The 12,234-nt window shown below is 39.2% G+C and overlaps 1 protein-coding gene across 11 annotated transcripts in view; it reads right to left on the bottom strand.

The window, feature by feature from the left end:
- Positions 1–12,234, bottom strand: part of eya1 (EYA transcriptional coactivator and phosphatase 1) — a 192,768-nt gene that overhangs the window by 23,637 nt on the left and 156,897 nt on the right. The window lies entirely within an intron of this gene.

Here is a 12,234-nt window from a genome sequence, read left to right as displayed (position 1 = left end):
ATTAAACAGTTGTTTTGCATCAGTGTTTACTCAGGAAACTGGCCTAGGACATAAGGAAGGAAGGGAAACATAGAGATTAAAGAGGAGGAGGAGCTTGCTGCTTTACAGCAAATAAAGGTAGATAAATCCCCCGGGCCTGACATGATATTCCATTGAACCTTGAGGGAGGCCAGTGTAGAAATTGCAGGGGCCCTGGCAGAAATATTTAAAAGGTCCTTAGTGGCGGCTGAGGTGCCAGAGGATTGGAGGGTAGCTCCTGTTGTTCCATTGTTTAAAGAAGGCTCCAAAAGTAAATAAGGATATTGCAGGCCAGTGAGCCTGATGTCAGTTGGAGGTAAGTTTTTGCAAGGTGTTCTGAGAGATCAGATATACAAGTATTTGGACAGCCAAGAACTGATTAAGGATAGTCAGCATGGATTTTTGCGTGGTAGGTCATGTTTAACAAATCTTATAGAGTTTTTCCAAGGAGATAACCAAGAAAATAGATGAAGGAAAGGCTGTGGATGTTGTCTATGTGGACTTTAATAAGGGCTATGACAAGGTCCCACATGCAAGGATATTTCAGAAGGTTTAGACACTAGGTATCCATGGAGGGGTTGTAAAAATTGGATTCAAAATGGGCTGTATGGGAGAAGTCAGAATGGTAGTGGATGACTGCTTCTCAGACTGGAGGGCCGTGATTAGTGGTGTGCCTCAAGGATTGGTGCTGGGACCGTTGTTGTTTATCACCCAGATAATTGATATAAATGACAATGTGGTAAATTGGATTAGTGAGTTTGCAGATGACACTAAGATTGGAGATGCTGTGGACAACAAAGAAGGTTTTCAAAGTTTGTAGTGGGATATGGACCAACTGATAAAGTGGATTGAAAAATGCAGATAGATTTTAATGCAGACAAGTGTGAGGTGTTGCATTTTGGAAGGACAAACCAAGGTAGGTCATACAGAGTAAATGTTAGGGCACTGAGGAGTGCAGAGGAACAGAGGGATCTGAGAATACAGATACATAATTTCCTGAAAGTGGCGTCACAGGTAGACAGGGTTGTAAAGAAAGCTTTTGGCATCTTGGCCTTCATAATTAAAGTATTGAGTGCAGGAGCTGGGATGTTATGGTGAGGTTGTATAAGACTTTGGTGAGGCCAAATTTGGAGTATTGTGTTCAGTTCTAGTTGCCAAACTACAGGAAGGATATCAGTAAGATTGAAAGAGTGCAGAGAAGATTTACGAGAATGTTGCCACCGGGTCTTCAGTAGTTGAGTGACAGGAAAAGATTAAACAGGTTAGGACTTTATTCCTTGGAGTGTAGAACAATGAGGGGAGATTTGTTAGAGGTTTAAAAAATTATGAGGGTATAGACAAAGTAAATGCGAGTAGGCTCTTTCCTCTTAGATTAGGAGAGATAAATATGAGAGGACATGGCTTTAGGGTGAAAGGGGAAAGGTTTAGGAGAAACATTAGGAGGAGCTTCTTCTCTCAGAGAGTAGTGGGAGAGTGGAATGAGCTGCCACCTGACATGGTAAATGCGGGTTCGCTCTTAAGTTTTAAGAATAAATTAGATAGATACATGAATGGGAGAGGTCTGGAGGGTTATGGACTGCGTATAGGTCAATAGGACTAGTGGAATAATATTTCGGAAGACTAGAAGGGCTGATTGGCCTGTTTTCTGTGCTTTAGTGTTCTATAGTTCTATCTAACAATGTTCAGCTCCATTTGCAACTGTTCAGATAACAGAGCAATATACCACCAAAAGCAGCAGGATGTGGACAACATCCAGGCCTGGACTGATAGGTGGCATCACATTTGTGCCACAAAAATGCCAGGAAAAATTGAAATAGAACAAGAGAAAATCCTGATATCACATCCTGACATTCAGTGGCATTACCATCACTGAATCCCCTCTGTTAATATCCTAATGTGAAGAAGGTTTACTCAGGTCGCACAGCACCATGGACTGAAGGGCCTGTAAAGTTCATTGACTAAAAAATGAACTGCAACTAACCATAAACACAATGTGGCCACAAGAGCAGGTCAGAGGCTAGGAATCCCACAGTAGGAGTGCAATGGAATGTTCTCCTTCCCTGCATGAATGTTGCTTCAACACATTAAAGTAGCTCAGCATCTTGGCAGATCATTTCTCCACAACCATTCATTCACTCCACCACTAATGTACAGTTGCAACAGTTTGTACCATTCACACGACACACCAGAGCAACTCACCTGGCTCATTAGAGTGCCTTCCAAATCCATGATCTCTACCAGCTAGAAGGACAAGGGCATCAAAGGTGTGGGAACACCATACCCTCTAAGTTGCCCTCCAACTCACACACGATTCTAACTTGAAAAAATGTTGTCGCTCCTTCACCACTGCTGTGCCAAAATTCCAAAATTCTCTTCCTATCAGCATCTTGAATATATTCAATTCCTGCAGCAGTTCAAGAAAGCAGCGAACCACCACCTTGACAAACGGAGTCAGGGATGGGTAATTGAATGCTGGTTCAGCCTGTGAAGCCCCTATCATTTGAATGAATAAAAATAAAATCATGACTGGGCAAATGAGCAGGGCAAGAAAAGCTGCTGGAAGAGGGGAAAGGGGGTTTGGGGGTGGGGGGTCTCAACATCTCCTCCAGCCTGTTAAGGGGCTTGTGCAAATATAAATCCTTTCTCTAAAATTTTCTATATTTCCTATAGACTACAGCTTCATGTCTGAAAACACAGGAAACAGAAGAGAGCATCTCTTTTTCAGATTCAGACTGCGGCATCTGCAGTCTACTCTGTGTCTCCAGTGTCAGTTTAACTTCCGGCATGGCTGTCAGCACTTGCTTCATTCAGCCAGAAGGCACCTTTCTTTGTTGAGGTGCAGACGAGCTTCTAGCAGTGAATGGCTAGCTTTAACTTGTACCAGCAAGTTATAATGTTGGAACATTTGCCAATGTGTTCAGTCAATCGGCAACCTGGCTTGTGCTGAATGGACCCAGAAATTATTATGATCAACAAGCAGCATGAAGCTGATATACTACTTGCACTGTAATCAGGAATAACCCTTTTCAATAGCTTCTTTTAAACTGCAGCATCTGGGTAGCCCTCCTGGGACCTAGGTGTGATTACTGGGGCAAAGGTAAATTGCAGGGGACCTACCATTAAATTACCAACCTGGTGACTTAAGGGGGATCCCGCTCTCCCCCCTCAATGATGCGTCACGTACTGACTGGAAGTACTGCCGGATGTTTGGATGTTGGCTGCCCGGTTGGTGATGCATGCGTGCAAGCGCTGACGTCACTGGAATAAGCAGGTTGGCCATTTTCATTTTGAAAACGCCTGTGGACGTAACCTAGGTAAGTTTAACTGGGCTGCCTGACTACCTGAGAGGTAGGTCAGGGGATCCGGTTGGATTCCGATGGGGATGACCGGGTCAGACCCTTTCTATCTGCCACATAACTGGAGCGCTAACCAGGCAGATTGCCCGGTTAACCCCATTTTACACAGCAGTCTGTCTATCCAGTACAGGTGCTAATAAAGGATACCAGATTTCTTCATCTTTGTGTTTTTACAAATGGTAATAAGTCTACAGTCCTTCAAATTTTCTTCACAGGTTCTAAAAATTAACATATTCAAGTCCACGACGAGGTTCATTTGCTACTTTAAAATTAAACAAGTTTTGAAATGATGACATTTCATATTGGACCAGATTTTTCTGGATTTAATTCCATGTCTGGGGTCACTTCTCACTGGCCCTGGCTGCCAGCAACCATTCAATCTCATAAGGAGAGCAGACTTTGCTGGTCCTCCACAGGCAGTGAGGTATCAGGCAGTAATTCAACAACATGACAAAGCAGTGAAGCGCTTCGCTCACAAAAACCTCCAAAATACAGTGATATTTAAAAGCTCTTAAAACTGCAGTATATATTTAAAACTTGAAGATACAAAAATAATTAGAAATAAAATTAAAGTAAAATACTTAAAAAAAACACACACTTTTTGCCTCCTAATTATCAGCCCTGCACTCCCCATTGATATCAACAGGGTCCTGGCTGTATTCTAGAGATGATTTCCTGGTTTGATGCCAGTAAGGGTCGGCTTCACCGTTGGACTCCTTGGGAAGATGAGACTAGCATTGGAGCAGGCCACAGATTCGATAAGTTATTCATTAAGTTTCAGATATCTATACCCCATAGACAGGCACAGAAGTCCAATCCCAAATGACATTTCTGTGGCTGAAACATATCAACCCATTGCCAGTTTAATATCTCAAAATCAGTTTTTCTATATTGTTAAAAGACCAAATAATTGCTTTCTATTTGATTGATGCAATTTGCATTTAAATTTCATATTTGTTTAAATTGCAGTGGTCAATTTCCAGAGTAACGAAACATAGACTTGCGGTTGCTTGATAGAAAAATTAAGTCTGATGCCAATTGCCAATGAAATTATGACCCCTGATTACTGTTGAGCCACACATCAACATTGCCCCAGGCTTAAATTTAAAAGGGCAAGTACAAAAAAAAATCTGCAATAAGTTTGACATGGATATTCTATGTTCACATTCTGTTAAAACGTTTACAGCTAGAGTCTAACACAATGGTGGTAGAACATGCCGCACCCATTTCACAAGGTTGCCACTGGAAATAATAAGAAATGTGTGTAGTAATGAGGGGCCTATTACAGGGCTGCTATTTTATTACAGAGACAAAGTAGGAAGAGAAAGGCAGGAATGATTCAAGAATTTGTAGTTCATCTGAAAATGCAATGGCAATTTTTTTCCAGTTTTGCATTAGTTAAACAGTAAACATTTCCAATCACACAAAATATATATGTTCATCTCTGACGATTTTTACTTTACTGAGTTTCTTCAGGAAACATTTTTCATATTCCTGGGGAGACATTTGTCATATTCATGGATTGGCAAGGTAAAGGAGGGAAAAGATTGCAAAGAAACTAAAACCAGCTGTTCCTTAACAGAATTAAAATTCTGACCCTCAACCTTGGTTCTAATACATCTATTCTGCAATCAAACCTCTCTCAGCAAGCAGTGAAGGCCAAGGAGGAAAAGACTTTGACCCCGTAACCTTCTCCTCCTTCCTGGAGGTCAAAACTTCAGATAAGAGAGAGAGAAAGTCAAAGTGGCCTCACAGGAGGGCTGTGAATTCAACATTTTAAAACATTAGCCACTAGTTGAAGACACAGTTCAGAAACTTTTAAAAAAAAGTTGTTTGTTTAATCTACTTCAAGACAACTCATGAAGGCCCCACTAATACGATGGTTTTACGACAATTTGTCATAGCCAAAGCAGAATCATTGCTGCAGTGCTTCAGAACTGAGTGACCCGCAAACACTTCACCTAGATTTTGACAGAAAAAAAAGAGAATGAAAGCTATGCCAGGAAGAAAACACCAACTACATTCAGTTGCTCACAAACTACCACACAAGGCTATAATCCTTTCAATCAGACTATGAGTGCTTTTGTACAACAAATAGGAGCAAAACCTGAAATTATATAGTTAACTTCATTAGAGACAAAAGCCCTTCACCAGGAGCTATTTAATGGGACTACTTGTACCCAATTACCTACTAATTGGCTGTTAATGAATCTATTATGGCTATTCTTCTTCAACATCCTGTGTTTGTTTTTTCCCCCAAGCTTTGTTTGAGTCAGCAAGGGCTGTTTGAAGCATTGTTTGCAAAGCAAGCCTTTTATAATTATGTAGTGCCAATTGTCTCCCCTTTTACCTACATAAACATTCAGCAGATGGGAACCTGCATTGCATGGTTATTTTAGCACTTAAACATGGCAGCTTTGATGATTAGCAATTCCTTATCCCTTACTTAGAATGCCCAATTCAATGAATTAATGTGAACTGCTTCCCTTTCAGATGACTATTTTATCTCACTGGTCCAAATCTTCGAGAAATCCCATTAAAAATTTTGAGGCTTACACGCGAGAAGCAACGATTTGTTCTACTTTATCTCTACTAAAGTGCTATGCAAGAGTGATCTAAAATTAACATTATTATCTGGTACTGTTCAATATATTTTATTGCTTCAAATATTCAACATATGTCCCTTAAAAGGTAAAATGGTTTTTGCTTGTCTTGTTGATTATGGGTAAAGTACTTGAAGTCAAACAATCTTAAGATGTACATTACTTTTGAAATTATGTGTTTTCTAGACTAATTTCCCAAACCGAAAGAATCTTCTTCAACGAGAAAACTTGCAGATACTGGGGTCAAGTGCAATATACAGAAGCACAGGAAAAACTCAGCAGGTCATGCAGCATAGGAAGTAAAAAGAGAACCAACATTTTGGGCCTGAACACTTCATCAATATTGTTTTTTTCTATTCAACCTTTCAAAACTCTTGTAAAATTTGAAAAATTCTTTGGCAATCCTCTTGATTGTTTATCTTCCTCTAGAAATGGCCACCCTATCCTGAGGGTCTCCGTTTAACAATACTTTCTAATAATAAAAACCCACCAAAATGCTGGAGAAACTCAGCCAGTCCTTTCAGTGTCTACAAGAGACAAATATATATTGCTGCTGTTTCAGGTCTGAGCCCTTCTTCAAGGAATAAAAGCAGAATCAGCAAGAAGCAGGAAATATCAGAATTAAAACAATGGGGGTAGTACCTCCCCACCCTCCCTTGACAAAGATACCTACCTACCATGAACTTTCTGTAGGGCGTGAACTATATTTCCTTATTGGGATTACCTAACAGTGTACGACATCTACTAAAATAGATTGCACTATTTGTAATGTTTCTCCAATCCAGAAAAATACCCATTCAAGACACAGTTCAGTTATAAATTGTTTGTTTAATATTGTTCAAGATAAGTTGTGAAAGCCTTCATCATCTGCCACTTTGATAGGTAGCAGCTGATCCACTGTAGCAACAGATTTGTTAAAAGCAGTTTTGACTGAAAAAAGAATTAAAGCTATTTTGGAGAGCAAAAAAAACAGATGCCATTGGGTCTAATTTTTAGACAGTTGATTGTGGGATGAATATTATCTGGGGGACTGGGGTTAACTCTTGTGGTCTCCTTCAAAATACTGGCATGGGGTTTTTCTCAGAAACCTGAGAGTGCAAATCCAGCTTGCATTGTTTTTAAAATATTTATTTATTCACAAGATGTATATATAACAGGTAACCTAGATCTGAAGTCATTTATTGGCCAGACTGGGTAACAGCAGGTGATTATTTACCTGATCGGCATTAATAAACCACAGATGGAGATTTCCAACAGTCTGCTAAGTTCATGATCAATGTTGCTGATTGCTGCATTTTAATTCCAGACTTATTTTACTATTTGAATTTAAATTTCCATATTGTAAAGATGGGATTTAAACCCATATAACTGTTCAACAGTCCAAAACTTTGTCGCTGGCTGCAAAGTGCTAACCGACATTTCTTCTACCATCAAAATCAGTTCATCCTTAAGAAGTAGGTGTCGGCTATTTGGCCACTCATCCCTGCCCCACCATTCTATAAGAACACAGCTTAGAGTCAGATTCCTTTCTTTCCTTAATATTTCAAAACCCATCAGTCTCTACTTTCAAAATATTAACATATAGCAAATAGGCATTTCTTGTATTTTCTACTACTGGTATTCTACCTATCAATATCTTTAAATGTTGTTTAAATGTACATAATCTTTCTCTTTATTATGAATACAATTAGGTTATTTGTTTGCATCATAACATCTGTGCACACTTCCAAAATAATAAATTGGTGGTAACATTCGTTGAGATGCCCAAAAGGATATGATGAGGTGGCTTATCGATAGCTTTCAGTGGCAAATATATGCTGTCTTCATTTGATCCGGCCTCTACAGGATTCTGAACTCACCAAATGTACTGACCCTCAAATGCCTCCAAGGTTCAATGGTAATTGGAGATGGACAATAAATGCCAACTCTGCCAGTAACTTTCACACCCCATGAACAAACATGTTTGTGACCTCAAGGTCAGGAGATTAAGCACCTGCTGATAATCACAACATGCGTGGATTCAGAACTGTCAAGATTGTCTTTGGCCCAAATACCCAAGTGTCCACCATGCTGAGAGCCAAGATTGGAGGTGAGCTCATCAAAAGCTGAAGGATAGTCTGGAAGAACCACTTTGAAAGATTTCTCAACACAAAAGTGACTTGATTAAAATGCTCATGATTCCAATCTGTAACACACTTTCCAGTCCAGTCTCTCAACCATTCCAGAGCAACAAGAGGTTGAAAAGGCCATATACAGAGCAAAACAAGACCTCTGGACAGACAGCGTCCCTGTTGCCTGCCCCAGAGGGCTTTGCTGGTGAGAGACTTCAGAAACCATCCCTTCCAGTTTACCAACATAATCTGCGTCTAACTGAGGAAAAGAGTATTTTGCATCATAATTTCAAACTTGTTCAAACCAGTGACCTATGTCGTCCTGCATGCTTCAGAGACTTGAACTAATAACAGCAAGCACCTCAAAGCAATGGACAGGTATCATCATCTCTGCGGTCCTCCAAATCCTCTGGCTGGATAAGCAAACCAACATCAGCATCCTCGCTCAGGCTTTGAGGTGCTGATTGATCCCTTCCAGCCAACTATGATGGGTGGGCCACATGATTCATATGTCCAGCACTCTGCTTGAAACTACATAATGGGAAATTTAGCTTATCTAGAGGACAGAGGAATATTTCAAAACCTCCTCAAAAAGAAATGCAACTTATGGAAATCCCTGCCCAGTATTACTCAGGGGGAGCAGGATAGCACTGAAAACCTTGACTCTCTTCCTTGGAATCATGTGATTCAAATTATCCACCTGCTTTCTTTGGTAAGCACCTTCAGTCCCAGCTGTGACAGAATCTGCAGATCCCTCATCAGCCACCTCAAAACCCACGGAACTGGAACGGAAGCAGGACATCTTTATTCCTAAGGAACTGCATGAGAAGGAATGAAATGGTATGTATTTTCTCTTTCTTCTTGGAAGCCCTAACCACTTAAGAAAAGAAGTTGTGCTAATTTCTTGCTTAATACTTAATCTGATTTACATTATTAAACTATAAACTAACTCAATGTGAAAAAGTGAAACATTTGATCAGTTTGAATGTAATGTTTTTCATGTATTTTATTCTTTTAAATGACTTAAATCAGAAAGTGGTGTCTGTCCGTTGTCGTCTTATTAAAAGTACTTTTAGTTTACAATTATTTCATTATTATTGTTTCAATTAACATTTACTAATCATCTCCTTTTTCTGCAAATTGGTTAGCACCTAGCTGTTTAAAACCAGGTGCCCTTCAAATGATCTTTGAGGGAGTAGAATTCTATTCCTCTTAGATTTTGGTTTGAAGGTTAGTAGTCTTGAACTAGCCCAATAGGTTTCCAATTTACATAAATTCTAGGTGTTCATGACTGCTTACTTACATCCAGCTATAAAACCCCACAGATTAAAATCAGGAATGGCAATATACTGTAAGTGTAGAACTTAAGGATCAGAGTTAACGTTCACCCGGAGTAATTCCCTCTACATTCCTAATATTATAAACCGAAAGTCTATGACAAATGGAAGTGCTATTTACAGCCTGTAAAAGTTGGCAGGAAACATGATTATAAACATAATGTTAACAACTTTAAAAAATAAATTTGTAGATCAAGGTGATAAATGGTTATTTTATGATAACTTGGAAAGGAGCACAGTAACGTTCTTGAGGTGCAGTTTGAAGGCCAATGTGTTTTTTAAATGTTTACACCAGCTTTTTTGTTGATTTTATCTTTCATTGATACTTAAATATAACTATTTTATTAATATTAATGACTTACTTTTATTTCATAAGCAGAAATAAGGTGAAACTACTGACTTGTCTGCTAGTGAGAGAACAGAGATTTGGCAAATTTTGAAAGCCGGGGCTCATTAAAGATGTTTCTTGATGATTTCCTGATCTAAACAATCAGAGAACTACAGGAATGTTTCCTTGTAAGTGCTCCAGGAGCTAGGAGGACAGGGACTATAGAAAAAGGGAGGCTATAGGCTTCCTGGTAGGAGCTGGGATAATGTCACCACTCCTTCTGAACCAGAAGGAAGCAATTAAAAAAAAAACATAGCTCTGGCCCTGTCTTCTGTTCCTGGAAGATCTGGCTTTGTGAGGAAGCCAACATTTCTTCCCTCTAAGGCCTAAGGTTATAATAGCAGAATTGGTCCAAAGCCCTTGCTGCCTGCAATTTAAAATTACAATCAGTCAGATCTGAGGGAGAGCGAAGTGAGTGAATTGCCTGTTTTATTTTAAATGCCACCAGGTGAGAGGAATTAAAAGTCAACTCCAGGTTCACATTCCCTAGGATCTGGGGTTTACATTCTTAGTTAATTTTTAATTTGGCCTCAAACCTTGGCACAGATTTTGATCAGAATCTTCTGCTTACCCAATGAGCTATTTCAGGCCTCAGGGCTTTTTGAGGCTCAAGGTGCACTCACTGAATACATCCAACGAGTTGGATGCTGCAGTCCAACATTCATCATCCAGCTCCCCAGTTAGTTTCTGGAGAACATTTATGTAGTCAGTGATGTGTTTCATTGAAACATTATCACATAAAATCTGGCACCAAACTATTTGAAGTAACGCTGAGGAAGATAGCTGATTTTTAAAAGGAGAAAGGCAGAGAGTACAGCAACAATGATGGAATCATTAACCCCAGTGATGATCAAAAGTAGCGAGAATCAGAGAAAGGTATTGTGTCATAGAGCTGAGGTCATTCTCTGAGCTATTGAAGCAGAAGGTCATGGAGAGAGTTTTACTGTACTGCGGAGGTCATAGAGGAGTAATGGGGGTGGGGTAAGTGGGAGCGGTTGGGAGAGGTGAGCATAGGATTGCAGAGCAGGCTCTGGTGCAAGCCAAGCCAAAGGCAGCAGAATTTAACACAACCTCATTTATACCGATGAGAGGTGTGACCAGGAGTGTGCTGCAACAGTCAAATCTGCGGACACGATGGAGGTGTGACCAGAGAATGGAGTTGACGGTGGCACCAAAGACAATGGCTTTTGTCTTCTCAGAGTTCTGCTAGAAGATTTCAGTTTAGCATTAGATGTCAGGTAAGCAGAACAGCAATTTAGAGGCACCAGAGAAGTAGAGAGTGAAGTGGTGGTCAGGCAAAGCTTAAATGTGAAAACTGAAGATGCATTTTTGGATGGTTTGTCAGAGGTCCACAAATGGAAAAGGGTAAATTGAAAGGACAGGCTTAGGATTTTGGCTTAGGCTGCAATCAATCTTCATGGAAGATTAATCCTGGTGGAAAAGAACCCATAACATTCTTCCCTCGTCCAAGAAAAACAATACTGAAACCTTTCTGGGCCTTACATCAATTGCCTGACACTAACAGTTCATTTATTCTTAACATTTCAGTCATGGTCCTAAGATCTAAACTGAATAGTAAAAGACTGACTGCCAGAAGAGATGATGTAGCAGCCACCCAACATCTGTTAATTGGCAAAAGCAAGCATAATATTACATAACATCCAATTCTGTTTCTGGGAGAAATTGCCAAATTGTATGCTTTTATTTACACAGTTGAATCTTAATGTCTAGAATATGTTTTGAGGAAAATATGAATAATTTACTGGAATTAGATAATTTTGTCAATCATTTTGAAGTTTTGTAAAATATTGTTATAAAATGTACCATTAAAACGGTATTTAGAGCAGCAATGACTGGAAATATTTCAATATAAAATAGTTTGTTAGTGTAAAAATGATAACCGGGTGTTCATGTCTTTTGAAAATTAAATTGTTTTGTACATTATTTCTAAGACTAAAGTAGTTCAGAAGCCGAATAAATAAATAACAGCTAAATGTTAAGGCATCGATGAATTCAAAATAATTTAATTGCTCGTATATTCAGCCAGTTTATGTCTCTGAAAGATATAATAAATATTTAGATTTATTTTGTATACTTATAGGTTACTTGAAGAAACACCTATGAATTTGCTATTGCAGAATTGCCTGATACTTCAGATTCACAGTGAACTTTTCAGTTTTCTGCACTCCCCACCTTCAATATCTCCTCTCACATGGATTGAATAAAAATGATTTGATATGAATGCATATCCTTCTAATTTTCCAAACCCTATCCCATCCCCCTGGAAATGTCTGGCTCGATATGAAAACCAGTGTCTTAGAGGATAGACCATTTAATAAAGTTCCTTTTGTATATGAATTCTATTGCTTTATCCTCTACAGTAACAAATCCAAAGTTTATCAAGCAAACGATAAAAGTGTT

This window comes from Narcine bancroftii, chromosome 2 (assembly GCF_036971445.1).
Source record: "Narcine bancroftii isolate sNarBan1 chromosome 2, sNarBan1.hap1, whole genome shotgun sequence".
Classification (NCBI taxonomy): domain Eukaryota; kingdom Metazoa; phylum Chordata; class Chondrichthyes; order Torpediniformes; family Narcinidae; genus Narcine; species Narcine bancroftii.
This window is presented reverse-complemented; position numbering and strand designations above follow the sequence as displayed.